This window comes from Juglans microcarpa x Juglans regia, chromosome 4S (genome assembly GCF_004785595.1).
Source record: "Juglans microcarpa x Juglans regia isolate MS1-56 chromosome 4S, Jm3101_v1.0, whole genome shotgun sequence".
Classification (NCBI taxonomy): Eukaryota; Viridiplantae; Streptophyta; class Magnoliopsida; order Fagales; family Juglandaceae; genus Juglans; species Juglans microcarpa x Juglans regia.
The window spans coordinates 10,669,651-10,676,934 of record NC_054601.1 but is presented as its reverse complement, the minus strand read 5'-3'; the positions used below and the strand labels follow the sequence as shown (position 1 = coordinate 10,676,934).

The 7,284-nt window shown below is 36.1% G+C and overlaps 1 long non-coding RNA gene across 1 annotated transcript; it reads right to left on the bottom strand.

Moving 5' to 3' along the window:
• Positions 1-6,363: 6,363 nt before the first annotated feature.
• Positions 6,364-7,036, bottom strand: LOC121262541. The gene is made up of 2 exons (XR_005940119.1): positions 6,592-7,036; positions 6,364-6,462 (listed from the first exon to the last, which is right to left on the bottom strand). It is a non-coding gene; the product is annotated as an uncharacterized LOC121262541 (long non-coding RNA).
• Positions 7,037-7,284: the final 248 nt, after the last annotated feature.

Genomic DNA, 7,284 nt, shown 5'->3' with positions numbered 1-7,284 from the left:
GTACTGACTTGTCAGACTTTACATGAAAGAGAATAACAAACTAACTAATTAGATTCACAATCACTACTGGACAAAAGTGGGTTTTCTTGCTCTGTTTGGGTGCTTGAAATAGAGGCTAGATTGGTTGTGTGTGGAGGCATAGGGCTGGGTTCACAGTAACCGTGGGAGGAGGTGGTTCTTCTATTTTGAGGTGGCTAAAATGAAGATGTTGAAGCAGTTGCTGATTTTGTTTCACAAAGGGTGGCTTGCAACTGGCTAGACAACTACTATTGATGGAGCAACCGTTTGGTATAGGCGCACGATGCTTTTCCAGTTTGGGTGTGAGGCGTGTGGCTTGCCGAGATGCTTGCTGGACTTTAGGGTGCAATGACTTGGGTCATCTTGGAACCTACTATTTTGTGCAGCATGGGGAGGTCGTGAGGGTGTTGCGTGGGACGATCGTTGTTTCGGTCCGGGCAGGCTGAGGGTGGTGGTGGCCGCGCAGTGCTTGATTGTAATTTATGGAGAAGGTGCGGCAACCCTAGCTTGGGGGAGGAGATCGAGATGCATGGGGTCTAACATGTTCTATATATACATGATTTGGGGTTGGGTTTAGGGTGATGGTATGGGCAGCTAACAAAGGGTTCAACTATTTAATGGGCCTGCAGGCCTGAGGCAATGCACTTTTGGGCTTAATTCATGGCTCAAGTAAATGGGTTGGCTCACTTAATGGGTCTAATTATATTTAAGGACTTGCCTACAATTTTTATGGGCCAAGTATTCAATAGATTCCAATGGGCCTCGTCTCAAGTCCAACTCGTCTGATAAATAATTTTGGGATTTTTTAAAAAAAAAAACTCTAGGGCATATTATCCATTTAAATGCGGCCCACTTGATCCATAAATATTAACTGGGCTTCTGTCTAATTATTGAGTCCAATAAAACTTTTATATCCTACCATAATAATTTATCGGCTCAGGGTCTTTCCAAAATTATCGAACTAATCTAATTTGGGCTTCTATAAGTATTGGCCGATTGATATTCATCAAAATCATCAACTACACCTTAGCGAGTTTAAAAATAAGATTTCGGCCTATGGGCCTCTAAGTTTTAATAAATAATAACTTGCAGGCTTATCTAATATTGTGATACTCCATATGATAAGGATAAGGGTATCTGGTGTATGAGATTCCATATTGCTTGGGAAGGAGAAATTCATGCTCTTTATAAGGTTCCAATAGGGCTCCAATTGTATCATTGACTAGTCCTTTTAGAGTATAGGCCACGTGATTTGGACCTTCCATTGGGATGTTACAAATGGTATCAAAGCCTACCCCAACAAAAAATATAGGACTTGAGCCGTGTCACCTACGATGGACTGGCCCAACGAGGACATCGAAAATTTAAAGGGGTAGATTGTGATACCCCACTTGATAAGCAGAAAGATAGGTGGTGTATAGGATCGCATATTGCTTGGGAATGAGAAGTTCTTCCTCTTTATAAGATTTCAGTGGAGCTCCAATTGTATCATTGACTAGTCATTTTAGAGTACAGATCATGTGATTTGTGCCTTCTATTGCGGCGCTGTGAATATCACCCATTTAACCTATTTTAGGCCCAATAATTTATCCATCTTACATCCCTAATAAATTTTGGGTCAGGTCACCACATGCTTGGTATCAATGCAAATTGAAGGTGTATGTACAAGCCACAGACTCAAGCATTGTCCACCATAGCATACCAAAATACAACCTCAACTACTCCCCTTGCGGCCGCGAGATATGAGGTCAGTGCACAACTTTGCACACATGTTTAAGTATATTGGCCAGTCAAATCATTTAGATAAGTCATACTAGTCCGATAATTCAAATAAATTAAGACAAGTCATGTATAGTATAGGCATCAATATGATTAGTCGTGATTTTAAGCACTCAACATGAAAACTTTAATGAAAACCTTACGTTTATTATGTTTACGTTGTGATTGATTTCTTACTAAGTTTTCGACTTATTTTAGTTTTATTTCATATTTTTAACTACCCAGGTGAGAATGATGATCATCTGAGTAGGTGGGTCAGGCTTAGATAGAGCAGTTGGATTTAGTACTAGGCTTTAATTAAATTTTTTTAGTTTGATTTATTAAGTTATGAAATCTCTGGCCTGGCTATTTTATGAAAGTACATGGCATGCCTAGCCTATAGGAAGGGAGTGTTACATTGGTATTGTTCTTGAAAACTATAAACAAATATATAGTTAAATAAAATGTCATTCATTCTTTCTTTTTTGCTGGCAAAGTATCAATGATAGCCATCCAATTGATTACAAAATTGGAGACACAATGATGTACCTTCTGTTATTTTGTCTTGCTTTTTTATTGCTTTCTTCTATTCAAGAATACGAGGAGAATTTGGACATGCTGGCTTTTCAAATTTGATTCATTTTAAGGACTTTATTTTGGTTTGGGTACATAGTCATAAATACATGGCACATGTAAGGATGGATAATCTTTTCCCATCCATTTTGAGAAATGCTACAAGGAAGTCTTATACTATAAACTTCCTCTAACCAACATGTGGTTTGACATTTTTGTCATTCTATTTAAACATATACATATTCAAGTATTTAGATAGAATGACAAAAATGGTAAACCATATGTTGATTAGGTGAAAGTGTGTGATGTAAAGCTTTTATGTAGAATTTCTCATCCATTTAATTAATTAGTCTCCTTATTTAAAAATGAAGATAAAAGGTTCAATCCCAGTGAGATATCTAAAATTATTGTGGTGGCTAGCAGGCCAAATAATTTTATATGTTGCTGGATAACAAGAAATGAGTTCTATGTCGTTTTTGTATAGTGTTTTAGTTTTTAAATCATAAATGTTGAAGACACAAACACTCTTATGTCCACATCTGCATTTTTTCTGAAAGGACAACTACAACAGTCTGTCGGGGCTCCCATAATTAAAGAGTCTAGTAAACCAATGGACTCTTCACTAGGCACTCCCGCTACCTTCCATTCTACCTCCTGCTCTTCACCAAGCAGTAGAAACCCCGAGAATAAGTTTGAGGTATGGGATCACTTCATAAGAGTGCTTGGTTGTTGGTCCCAATGAACCTACAACTTTTAAACATTGTGGGAGGTTGCGAAAATTCCATCCTAATAGGCTGGGCACTTTAGCCATGAGAGTACACATCCAACTTTGTCCGAAAAACTGTAAGGGTAAAACTGCATTGGACAAGGGTCAACAATTCTTGGTCCTAGAGGCAAGAGTTGAAGGAAGGGAAAATGAGAAGAATATAAGGATGACCAAGAATAATAAGAAAAAATGAGTGTTACCCTTGCTATGATGGTGATAGTGAATGAGTTATCGTTTATGATTGTTAAGGGCTAAGGGTCTCGAGACTACACCAAAATCCTTGATCTTAGGTTTCATATTCCTTCTCGTTTTACAGTAATGAAGGATTGTATATAGCTATTCTTGAAAGAGAATGATAGTTGGAAGTTGCATAAGTGGATCATTTTATTTACTCAAATTATCAATCACAAATGAGAAATGATTGGGAGGGAGTTGGACTAGGAGTGTATGCTTGACTGCGGTATTGATAAAATTCTGACAATTATGGTAGACAATGCTACCTCTAATGACCCCACTATTGATTAGTTGACAAAAAAGGAAAAATCAAGTGAAGATTGTGTTAGGGGTCACCAGTTTATTAACATGAGATGTAGTGCGCACATTTTAAACCTTATTGTGAGTGAATGTTTAAAAGATGATGACTTAAGCCTCGTTTGGGGAATAGTCTGAGATGAGAAATCCATGAATAATAGTAAAATAATTTGTGAATACTTGTAAAATAGTTTTAGTTAAGATGTTTTATTGGGTTTCAGAAAATGGAAGAGAAAAAGTTGAATAAAAATATTATAAAGTTAAAATATTATTTTAATATAATTTTTGTCTTGGAATTTGAAAAAGTTGAATTGTTTTTTGTATTTTGTTTGGAAGTTTGAAAATTTTGTAATGGTTAGGTAATTATTAGATGAAAAGGTTGAAGATTTGAAAGTAAAAAGTGTTTGGTGATATTTGAGAATGAGATGAGATGAGATGGGTTCCCAACAAGGCTTTAATCACAAGGGTCCACAATTGATTTGGTATGTGAAGTCTTCTCCCCAAAGACTTGCCACTTTCAACTCTTGTATTAATAGATCAAACGTTCTATGTTGTAGTTTCTTGTATCTTGACCTACCTACTAGATGGAACTTAACTTATCTTATGTTGGACGTGGCTAAAAAGTATCAAAAGGCCTTTTCGAGTTGTGCTTGATGAGGATCCGTACCTATATGTTTATTTGTGTTAGGATGGGCTTGGGAAAAAGGGATTAAGAGATCCTACTTTTGATGATTGGGATAATATCAAAAACTTTACGAACTTCGTACATTTACTTTACAATGTCACATTGCATATTTATGGTACACTATCTATGGTACATTATATGGTATACTATATTTTCAATTGCTTATTAGTAGTCATGCAAATTTGAATAGTTCTTGTGACAATAGTAATCCATACTTAATTACAATGGCTTATAAAATGAAAATAAAGTATGATAAATATTGGAGGGATCTTTAAAAGATAAACAACTTGTTTATTGCTATCATTCTTGATCCATGGTACAAGTTGGTTACTCAAACATATTGTTTCAATCAAATATTAGGCAATGAGAAAGGCGTGGAATCTGTTGAAACCTTTAAGAGGGATATGGAGCTCTTGTATGAATAGTATGTTATGTTAGGTGGTAGGTGCGCAAGTGGATTTAGGTCAACTATGTCTCACACTCGTAATGAGATTAGTACATCGATGGTGAGTAGCTATTCAATTAACCCCTTAGTTGTTTTGAGAAACTTTCATAAAGAGTGGAAATCAACAACCTTGATGGACTATAAGTCGGAGCTAGAATAGTATTTGTTGGAAAATGTTGAGATTCCTATGAAAAGTTTCGACATTTTAATATGGTGGAGGGTTAACTCCACCAAATATCCGGTTTTTTCTCTTTGGCAAGAGATATTTTGGCCATTTTGATTATCACTGTAGCATTTGAGTCAGCATTTAGCACAGAATGTCGTGTCCTAGATTCATTTTGGAATTCTTTCTCCTAATACAGTAGAGGCTCGTACGTGTGCTCAAAACTGGTTGAAGTCCACTCCAATATGCTTAAGTCAAAATTATTAGGATACAATTGATGTTACCAACAACAATAAGTTAAAATCAGGTAATATATTTAGAAAGTTTTTTAGTTTTTGTTATATATCTTGATTTTGTTATTGTCTGATGATGGTTCCTTATATTTTAACATCTTAATATAGAATTAACCATCAGTATGACAAGTATACTACATGAAGATGATTGAGTTTTGAGGTGCATTACTGAAATTGTGTAACTTGTAGCAACGATCATTATGTATTTGAATACTTGTAGGGTTGATTGTAGAAAATTATTTGACTACTTGCTGGGTTGACTGCAAAAATATTACTGCAATATTCTTGTGCAATATCCTGTTCAAAAGATGTAAAGAAATGCATCTTCTTATACAAAATGTAATACAAAAGATAGTCTAGATACAAAATGCAATAGTCTTTCATTACATTTAAAAATGGTCTAGATACATTCCAAAAGTAGTTCTTTGGAGAACTACAAAATTTAATTACAAACGTGCTAATAACCATGGGATCTTAGCATAACCCGACAAACATGATTCTCGTTCGGATACAAAATAAGTACAACACAAACCACAACAATACAGAACCATGACAATATTAAAGCTTTTAATGTTCCATTGTTGGTCTCTCCAAAACAGGTTGGTCTTTTGCTTTTGAAGTCCAGGAACTTGAACTAGCACCGCTGTCAGTGTGTTTCATATCGCTTGACTTCGGTATGGAAGTTCCACAAGGAAGATGATGATGAATTCAAAAGTGGGTCTCATTACTGCAATAAAGCTTGCCCAAGTAGTAGTAGTAGTGTTGTATGGATTTGGCTGGTATATATCATCAGGTCTGCAGATACTGGATAAGCACAGAATAAAAATTTTGGAAGCACAGAAGCTACATATAATTGCTGTGTTGTACCAGTACTTAGGAGGAAAATCTAATATTGACAGACAATCTTGGGCCAACTACAGGAAAGAAAGAGTTAAAAGTAGATGTCTTTATCATGAAAACGAAGTAAAATAAATGGATGAAGAGAATGAGTGTTTCCCATGCCTACTGATGCAACTTGCTAGGTTCTCAAGTATCAATGTGTACACCAAATAAGTGGATCTGAAGTGAAGGTACTGAAATGAAAAAATTAAAAGAAAAGAAAACATGAGTAAACTGAATGTGAAAAAAAAATTTTGAGTTACAGTCCATTTGCAGCCTGACTGAATTGCTAGTTTTTAACAATGCTAAACTGAATGTGAAAAAATTCCTGGCCCCTTGATCATATAGTTTCTGAAAAACAAGCCAATGAATTGAAGGGAACGATGAGAATTCAATGTTCCTTGATTTTGAATCATGTTTGGTCAAACTTTCAATAAATAAAAATAATCATTTGTTTAGTAAGTAAATGATGAACCTGACCTTTATTCCGTTTTCAAACTCAACTAAAATGGTCGGAATTAAAGCAAGAATTTCATCCAATGACTTGGAATAAAAAGCACCAGCAATATCATATAGTGTTTGAATGTGATTTTAACTTGTGGCTCTTTGAAACCTTTCATCAAACACCTTTCATGCGTCTCTCATTTCCATTCTTGCAGCTACCATTCATAACTCTACCGAGTCCTTATTACATCACAATACTCATAGCATCAATTACAACATGTTTCTATCAAAATCATAATTAGAAAATTCAAACAAACAAGACCAAATTATTGAACTGGAAATTAGTTTTTTAAACACAATTTCAGAAACGAAGATAATAATACTTGAACTGAAATTCAAGACCCGCAACTACGGTGACTTACGGTGTAGAGGAGAGAGAGAGAGAGAGCTACTATTCTACTAGCTTGAGAGAGAGAGAGAGAGAGGGATCGCGTGGACGGGAATCCGATAAAGGGAGTGGGTTTTGGTCGATTTCCACCCCTACTCCTCGAAGGTTTTCCGACGGTAGGGCCTTGCTCTTCGATGGGTATCCGACGGTGGCCTCTGCTCCTCGCATTTTTTCCGACGATGTCCCTTCCTCCTCGAATGTTTTATTGGAAAGGCGATTCACACAGAGAAGAGGGGGGGGGGGGGGGGATTGGGGGAGGAGGATGCACGTTGCAGAAAAAA